General features: G+C 46.4%; 1 pseudogene; it reads right to left on the minus strand.

Annotated features, from left to right (window-relative positions):
* Window positions 1–836: 836 nt before the first annotated feature.
* On the minus strand, window positions 837–979 carry LOC123088962 (uncharacterized; annotated as a pseudogene).
* Window positions 980–9,696: the final 8,717 nt, after the last annotated feature.

A 9,696-nucleotide genomic window follows, 5' to 3' on the forward strand; every position in this document is an offset into this window, starting at 1 on the left:
TCTCTCAACTAAGGAAAAAGATGCATGTCCTAAACGATCGTGCCATTGTGTTGAAGACACTTTGGTGGCACTAAAAACTTGTTTATTTAATCTTCGGATCTCCGGAATCAAAGGGTAAAGCCCACGAACGCATCTACCTCGATATAGCACCTTCTTCGTTGCCTGATCCTTGATCAAAAAGAAGTAAGGGTGAAACTCAAGAAAGACATGATTGTCAATGGCAATGCGATGAACGGAAAGAAGGCTTTTTGAAGCACTAGGGACATGCAAAATTTTCCTAAGGTGAATTTTCCGATGAGGGGTTTTAATAATTGAGTGACCAACATGACTAATTTTCATACCTTCTCCACTTGCTGTGTGGATGTGATCTTTGCCACGGTATTTGTCGCGCATGGTCACCTTCTCCAGCTCACCGGTGATGTGGTTTGTGGCGCCGCTATCGACGTACCAGTTGGTGTCGATGCCGTAGGAGCCATCAGCAGCTGCAGCCACCTTCTCATCTTGGGAGGAATCTTCTTCATCTTCTTCAAAACGGCACCAACAATCTTTCGCCGAGTGTCCCGGCTTGCCACATATTTGGCACCTGACTGCATCAGGGCGTGATCGATTGTTGGAGGAGTTGTTCCGCCGGCCTCGATTGTTGGAGGAGAAAGGCCGGCCGCCGCGTGTGTTGTTGGCGCCGCTGTTGTTGCTGTTGCCGTTCCCGTTGCCCCGGCCCTTGCCGTTCCGAGGTGGACCGCGGTAGCGGGAGCCTCCGCCCCGGCCGCGAGTGGCAACGTTTGCCGACGACTTGAAGCCGCCTGCCGCGCCCGCTCCCTGGAAAAGAGCCATCCGCTGGTCGAAGTTGCTCATCTGCCCGAACAGCTCGTCGAGGGTGACCGGAGTGGTGCGCGCGTCAAGGGCGGACACCAATGGCTGGTACTCCATGTCAAGCCCGTTGAGGATATAAGAGATTAAGTCATCATCATCCCTCAACGGCTTGCCAGCCGCAGCGAGCTCGTCGGCGAGTCCCCGCATATACGCGAAGAAGGTGGCCACCGATTGCGTTCCTTTCTGCGCATTGGAGAGGGCGGCGCGGATGTTGTTGACGCGGGACAGCGACGTCGACGAGAACATGCTCGCCAGCGCCGTCCAGAGTTCGCGTGCATGCGTGATGGAGGTGACCTGCACTAGCACCTCTTTGGATAGGTTACTCAGAAGATAACCGAGTACCTGCTGATCCTCTCGGAACCAGACGGCATGGAGCGGGTTGGGGATGGTTTCCTCCTTTCCATCCTTGTCCTTGCTGACGATGAGCTCGGCCGGCTCCGCCATGCTTCCATCAACGTACCCGAAAACTCCAGCCCCTCTCAGCTGCGGCGTGATCTGAGTGCGCCAAAGGACGTAGTTGGTGCGGGTAAGGCGCTCGGGGATCTGGCCGGAGAGGGGAGAGGAGGAGGCGGCGGATGAGGCCATGACCGGAAGCTGCGGTGGAAGGAGGAAGGCTAGATGGGAAGAGTTAGGCTCTGTATACCATATGGAGGAACATCGTACCCAACCTGGGCGACGGCTGCGTGTTAAATAACCAGGTCGCGACCTCTGGTGAAGCGTACAAGTTTGTTCAGATTACATTCTTGGAGAGAAAGAGATAAGGGAGTTACAACCATATGAGACTAATCTATCTAGTTGGCCTCCGCGCAATGCTTATCTCCAGAACGTGCCGAACTTGTCACGTGAGGATGGAACAATGTTACGTTCAACAGAGATGACAGTACATTTTAAGGCAGCCAGTCTCCCCCATATAAAATTCTTGGAAGGTCACAAGATCATCAAGTTCATATGCAAGATCCTAAAAAGCAGGCATGGACTGTATCAGCAATTAGTACATGAATACAAGACAATTAAGACAACCCTGGTAACAGGACAAGGGTTGAAGGCGGGAGGAGGTGCAGAGAGCAAACCCCCGAAAGACAGTGATCTTCACTGTACTTGTCCAGTAAAGCTTGAACCAATAGGTTGATATTCTCACATTTTGGATGGCTTCTGGAAGACATCCTTCTTGTGCCATCAGGCCAGTAAAGAGCATGCCGTACCTCTTTTTCCGCTTGCAGAAGCCCATCTGTGCACCTAGTTCAGGTCAGAGCATTCTATATGTCAGTAGATTGTAATTTCTGCTATCTTGGAAATCCATGACAAAGTTGAGAAAAATCACATTATTGGAGAGCGCAGGTCATCGAGATGGCTATCGAAAGCATTCTCGGCTTCCTGCAAGCTCTGGAATGGCCCGCTCAGGCGCGGATACGTGTGGAAAGAACCTCCACGATCTGTTCTGATGAGAAACTGTATAGGCCAACCAGGAAAAAGCCAAGCCAAAACAGGTGGAGACGAGTGGCTTGGCATTGGCGGCACGTCATGAGTTACCGCCTCTGCCCGCGTGGAGGAAGAGGATGTGTTGGTGTCCTTCGGCATCATACCTGAAGTGGAACACATGTCACAAGGTTAGTAGACAACAGATAATCTTTGCTCTTTGGAGATGAATAATCCAATATTATCGTGGATATAAACTAGAAATAAGGGAACAAGAGGCACATACCGTCGATGTCGAGGCGACCAGGGTGTGGGAAACCCGGGTTTTCTCCTGGAAACGTGACATTTGAGGGTCAGGAACAGACGTTTTTCCAGATGCCGCATGCTCCCGTCTGAAGTGGAACACAAGCTCGATGAGTTGAAGAACAACTTACTTATCAAGTTATCAACTAACCAACAATGTACTGCATATGGCATCCAGCATATATAGCAGAGTGTCAGGCACGAGTAGTAGAAATCTAGTGGTGGATCATGATTAAGATGTGATAGCTGAGGATTGCACATTACTTTGTGTAGATGTGGTAATAACTGGAAGTGAAGGCGAGGTGCTAGAATTTTTGGTCACGTTGCTTCAGGGACAGTGACTTATAAAAGCGAGAGAGGGACGGTGCGGTGAAGTTCAAACCTCGGTGGAGGCTGCCGCCGGTCGTGGAGCTGGAGCCTCGTCTGAACGTCGGAGCGGGCGGCTTCCATGTTTACATCTGCAATGCGTCGAGATGTTCCGTCCACGCCGGCGACGAGTTGTCCACCGCCGCCAGCGTCGGCACGGATATGGTGGCCGTCGGGAGGACATGCCGCAGGAGCGCGGCGTGGCATGGCAGGGAGGGTGGTCGTCGACCGGGCGGCGTACAGGAGCTTTACTGGGAAGGGAGGGGGAGCGGCGGTGCGGTGTCCCAACGTGCGCGTATCGCCTCCGTTTATAACGTGCAAAAGAACAGACCATGACTCCAACTCGGACCTGGAAACGCTCTGGGGCTCTGCTGCACACATCATCAAAGCCAAAGCGGTACGTATATCCTAAACGGATTACTACTGCAAGGTACTCCATCCGTTCGGAATTACTTATCGCAGAAATGGATGTATCTAGACATATTTTAGTTCTAGATCATCCATATCCGAGACAAGTAATTTCGAACGGAGGGAGTACTACCTCGGGCGTGCTACCTGTCAGCCGGCGGATCTTTCTGCCTCGCGAGCCGTTAGATCGGAGTCAATCTACTGACCGAGCGTCGTCCTCTGCTTCTGCAACAAAAATCTTGTTGTAGAATCCTTCGCAATAGAGATTTTATTGTGGAAACATTTGCAATAAAAGTTCTGTTGTAGAAATTTTTTTACGACATAAATCATGTTGCAGAAATATCAACATATTTTCTTTGCAACAAAAGGTCAGGTTGCAGAAAATTTATGCAGTTTCTTTTTTGCAATAAAGATAATGTTGCAAGAACTGTTGTGTGACGGCGGAGAAGGCTCCAATGGAGGTGTGCCTCGTAGAGGCGGGCAACACGGGAGGAGGGGGCCGCGGGGATCTCAGGCACGACCATCGACACTGGCCGGCAATCTAATCTAGGTGTGGGAGGGAAGAAGCCTCCAGCACCAATGTGTGCGCCCGGGTTGCGGCGGTGTGAGCTATGGCGGCGGCCGGCTGCCAGTGCCTCATCCGATCTAGGTGGAGAGATGCGAGAGGAAGAGGAAAGTCGTGGGGAATATGATGTGATTGAGGCATTGTTTCGGGAATCGGAAAAGGCAGCGGACGCGGCGTCATTTTTCAGCCGGTTGACTCTGAGCATTTTCCTTTTTGAAAAGTGCTATAAATTCAGCGGATGCTACATGTTGGCCGAATGATATGACCGCCCTGACATCCGTTTGATGGAGCCATGGACAGCTATCTGTTCCTTCCTCGTGGGCCAGTGAGCATTTGCAACAAGCCTCATGTTACTCTCAATGCCTTACAAAACGAGCCTTGTTGCAATCCGTCAAACAGTTTTTCTTCTTCTGTGTGAGTCGATGAGTCTTTACAACAAGTCTCGTGTTATGCTCATGCTTTGCAACACAAGCTTTCTTGCAATTCCCAAACAGTTTTTATTTTTATTTTTTCTCGACGGCAGTTCGATTGTCAGCTACTACTATTTGCAACATGGCTCGTGTTATGCTTGGGGTTTTGCAACATAATCCATGTTGCGCTCCATTCGAAGCGTTTTCTCAACGAAGCCTATGCGCTCGCGTGTTTTGCAACAAGTCTCACGTTGCAAACGAATATAGAGTCAAGGTTGTGGCGCACCTTCCTTTCATCAATCTGCAATATAGTTCGTGTTGCATCTTCATCAATCAGGGGCACGTGGCGCGAGGACGGCATGGCAGACTTTATGCGGCCAGCTGAATAGAAGTATTTCCAAAAAAAAATTGCCTGAAGTCGAACGATGAAAAGTTTGACCAAATTTATGGGAATAACTATCAGAAACTACAATACCAAATTGATCATTAGATGTATACTAAAACACATTTTCATATTATATCTATGTTGTATTGTAGTTATTGATGGTTTTCCTTACAAGCAGGGTCAAACTATGCACCGTTTAACTTTAGAAAAAAATTTATAAGCCTTTTTAGAGCCGAAGGGAGTACTACACTACAATAGTAGGAAACAATGTTAGTACTTTTTACATCCCAAAATATAGCGCATATTAGATTTTTTGTGAACTTGAATATCTAGAATATCAAAGTTATATCATCATATTTATCATGAAATATACTTTCATATGATATTTATTTGGTATTATAGATATTAGATTGTGAGAAATATATTACACACCCGCAAAACAAAAAGAGAAATATATTACAGACATGTTCGTTTGAACCTCCGTTACTCTGGTTTTGTTGTGATCAATGGAAGGGGGGTGGGGGCTTTGGCCGCCATGGTCTTCTAAGAAAATAAACATTTTTTTCACATAGTATCAATTTGGTATTACATATATAGGGTTTAGGCATTACAGCTTTGTGTTTTTTGAACAAAAAAAAACCCTGATGCCTGAGGGGATACTCAAACCAACTAACGCCTAGCAGGTACAATGTATTTCCCGCTTCCCTGACCACCATCTCTTTTGGCCAAACCAACACCCTCTCTCTTGGCCAAACCAACAGACATCCTTGCACCATCTGATCCATCCGATTTTGACAAAATAGGAGGTTCATCAAGGCACTGAAGGAGAATAATAACACTTCAGTAATATTATTAACAAGTACCAACCGCACAAGATATAGACATTACCTTGCATAGACGTCTTATCCTATCCTCCTCATCCGCCAACCTTTCCTCCTCATTCTCGATGTATGCAGGTAACCATGGATCGAAACCGCAACCTAGTGTGAATGGACGAGAATGGCGACCTTCATATTTATCAGCATCGACAGGGTGCTTCAAATCAGCATTCCAGTAACTCATACAGCCATAGCATCGGCCTTGGGCAAAAAAAAAGTGTACACAGTCACTACATATGTCTGGGCATGAATTAGCTTAGATATTAAAATTATGGTGGATGAGATGAAGGGAAACATGACACTAGGGGCAATCGAATGACGTCTACCAGACAAACGTGACCACAAACTATATGAACAGAACTTAATCTAAGGTAGAAGAAATACCATTGTCATTTTGTTTCACCATATGTAAACAATTGAGCACATATTCTACTTTTTCGCCCTTTATTCGTGCGACTTCAGCAAAGAATAGATTGTTGGCGTCACCATGAAAATCATCAGCTCCTTTAGTCTTTGTAGTAAAATTGAGATGATAGTACATACTGAGGCAGCCAATCATCCCCATATAAAATTCTCGGAAGATCACGAAATCATCAAGTTCATAAGCAAGATCCTAAAAAGCATGCATGGATTGTATCAACAATTGGTACATGAATATAAAACAATTAAGACAACCCTGGTAACAAGATAAGGATTGAAGACGCCGAGGAGGGAGAGAGAGCAAACCCCCAAAAGACAGTGATCTTCGTTGTACTTGTCCAGTAAAGCTTGAACTAATAGGCTGATATTCCTACTTCCGAATTGCTTTCGGAAGACTTCTTCCTTGTACCATCAGGCCGGTAAAGGGCCTCTCGTATACAAATCTCCGCCTTCGAAAGCCCATCCGTGCACCTAGTTCAGGTCAGAGCATTATATATGTTATTAGTAGATTGTACTTTCTGTTGTGATGAGAGTCCATGAAAAAGTTGAGGAAATTCACATTATTGGAGAGCGCAGGTCAACAAGATGGCTTGCAATGGCATTCTTAGCTTCCTGCAAGCTCTGGAATGGCCCACCCAGAGAAGGATATGTGTGGAAAGAACCCCCAAGATCTGCTCTGATGAAAAACTGTAAATGCCAACTAGAAAAGTAACAAGCCAAAATAGGTGGAGACGAGTGCCTTGGCGTTGGCGGGATGTCATGAGTTAAGGCCTCCGCCTGCATGGAGGAAGAGGATGTATTGGGGTCCTTTTGGCTCCAGCAGCGGCGTTTCCAACGGCGCAGGCAGATCATGATAAGGGTACTCGCACCTGAAGTGTAAACATGTCACATGGTTAGTAGACAACAGATAATCTTTGGAGATGAATAATCAAATATTATCATGGATATAAGATTTGAAGATGAATAATCTTTGGAGATGAATAATCAAATATTATCATGGCGCAGGCGCATATAAACTACTCTCTCCGTCCCATAATATAAGAACGTTTTTGGCACTATACTAGAGTTAAAAATGTTTTTATATTATAGGACAGACATAGTAGAAATAAGGGAACAAGAGGCACATACCGTCGGTGTCGGGGAAGCCACGGTGTGCGGGAAGCCCGGGTTTTCTCCTGGAAACGTGACAGTTGAGGGTCAGGAATAGATGTTTTTGCAGATGCCGCATGCTCCCATCTGAAGTGGAACACAAGCTCGATGAGTTAAAGGACAAACTTATTTATCATGGGAGATGTATACACGAAGTTGAATCGATCAACAATGCAGCACCGAGAGAGAGGGAGAGAAAAATACTAGTGTGGCAGCAGACACAGAAACTAGTTTTTTCTGAATGTCGACACAACAGGCAGTACGAATCTAGTGTGGATCATGATTGAGAATTTGAGATAGGAGAACTGAGGATTGTACATTACTTTGTGTAGACGTAGTAACTGGAAGTGAAGACGAGGTGCTAGAATTTGGTCATGTTGCTTTAGGGAGGGTAACTTTATAAGCGAGAGAGGGACGGTGTGATAAAGTTCATACCGTGGTGGAGGCCGCCGCCGGTCGCGGAGCTCGAGCCTCGTCTGGACGTCAGAGCGGGCGGCTTCCACGTTTACATCTGCTACGCGCCGTCGAGATGCCCAATCCACGTCGGTGAAGGGTTGCCCGTCCCCATCAGCGTCGGCACGGATGTAGCGGCCGTCGGAAGACATGCCGCACGAGCGTATGTGTTCGTGTTGTGTGTTAGGAGCATTGGATGTGAGTGTTGTGTGTTAGGAGCATTGGGTGAACAGTGTATGTGTTCGTGGTGCTTCGTGCTTTCTGAGTAGCCCTCTTTTGGGTTGTTTGTATCGATTTTCGCCCAGTTTTCTTTAAATTAACTAGGCAATTTTCTTCTTTTTAATTAATCGATGAGATAATTCTTTTGCCTCAATTTCGAAAAAAAATGCCGCACGAGCGCGGCGAGGCATGGCAGGAAGGGTAGTTGTTGTCGACCGGGCCGCATAAAGGAGCTTTCCTGTGAAGGGGAAGGGAGCGACGGCGGGCCCCAGCGCGCGCGTATCACCTCCGTTTTATAGCGAGCGCAGGAGAACAGACCGTGACTCCAACTCGAACTTGCAAAGCGTATTAAGTTGGACATGCACAAAGCGTATGACCGAGTAGAGTGGTCTTTCTTGAAGGATTATGCTCAAATTGGGATTCCAAGAGAACTGGGTAAACCTGATTATGCAGTGTGTATCCTCTATGGATACCGTGTTCGTTTTAATACGGAAGAAACTGAGAGTTTTAAACCCACTGAAGGATTGAGACAAGGAGACCCTCTCTCTCTATACTTATTCTTATTATGTACGGATGGTCTGACTGCCCTTTTAGCAAATGCAGAGGAAAATGGAAATATTTCTGGTATAAAGGTCAGCAGAGATGCACCCTCGGTTTCAAACCTTCTCTTTGCTGACGATTCCCTGATTCTTATGAAGGCAAATGCTATGAATGCGGAGGCATTGATATCAGTATTGGAATCATATTGTGCCTCCTCGGGGCAAATGGTAAGTGTTGAGAACTCCAGTATATTCCTTTACTCCCAATACAAAGGTGGAAGACAAGGCGCAAATTTGCACAATTCTAAATATTATGACTGAAGCACTCAGTGATAAATATTTGGGTCTGCCTGCAAATGTTGATATGGATAAAAGTGATTGTTTCCAAATCCTGATTGATAGAATCATCATGAAAATAAGTGGATGGAAAGAAAAATTATTATCCGCCGGAGGAAAAGAAATATTGCTCAAATCTGTTGTACAAACTATCTCAGCTTATGCCATGTCCGTCTTTAAAATTCCTAAAAACAAATTGTAAAGGAATCATAGACGCGATGTCGCAATTTTGATGGGGTGACGAGGACAATAAGAAGAGAATGCATTGGATAGCTTGAGGCATGTGTTTTAGAGATATACATTGCTTCAATCTAGCTTTATTAGCCAAACAGGTATGGTGTCTGATTGATAATCCTGAGTCCTTATGTGCATGTATCTTAAGAGCTAATTATTTTTCGGATGGGGACTTAATGAACGCAAAACTAAAGAAGGGGTCCTCTTTTACTTGGCAAAGTATTATGGCGGGAGTAAAATTGCTAAAAAAATGGTTATATTTGGCAGGTTGGAAATGAACAAAATATTAATATTTGGAGAGATATATGGATCCCAAACTGTGCGAATAGGAGGGTCATTATGCCAAGAAGGGGGCACCTTCTTGTTGGGGAACGCAGTAATTTCAAAAAAATTCCTACGCACACGCAACATCATGGTGATGCATAGCAACGAGAGGGGAGAGTGTGATCTACGTACTCTTGTAGATCGACAACAGAAGCGTTTGGTTGATGTAGTCATACGTCTCCACAGCCCGACCGATCAAGCACCGAAACTACGGCACCTCCGAGTTCTAGCACACGTTCAGCTCGATGACGATCCCCGGACTCCGATCCAGCAAAGTGTCGGGGAAGAGTTCCGTCAGCACGACGGCGTGGTGACGATCTTGATGTACTACTGTCGCAGGGCTTCGCCTAAGCACCGCTACAATATTATCAAGGACTATGGTGGCAGGGGCCGCCGCACACGGCTAAGAATATGATCACGT

The sequence above is a fragment of the Triticum aestivum genome, chromosome 4A, assembly GCF_018294505.1.
Source record: "Triticum aestivum cultivar Chinese Spring chromosome 4A, IWGSC CS RefSeq v2.1, whole genome shotgun sequence".
NCBI lineage: Eukaryota > Viridiplantae > Streptophyta > Magnoliopsida > Poales > Poaceae > Triticum > Triticum aestivum.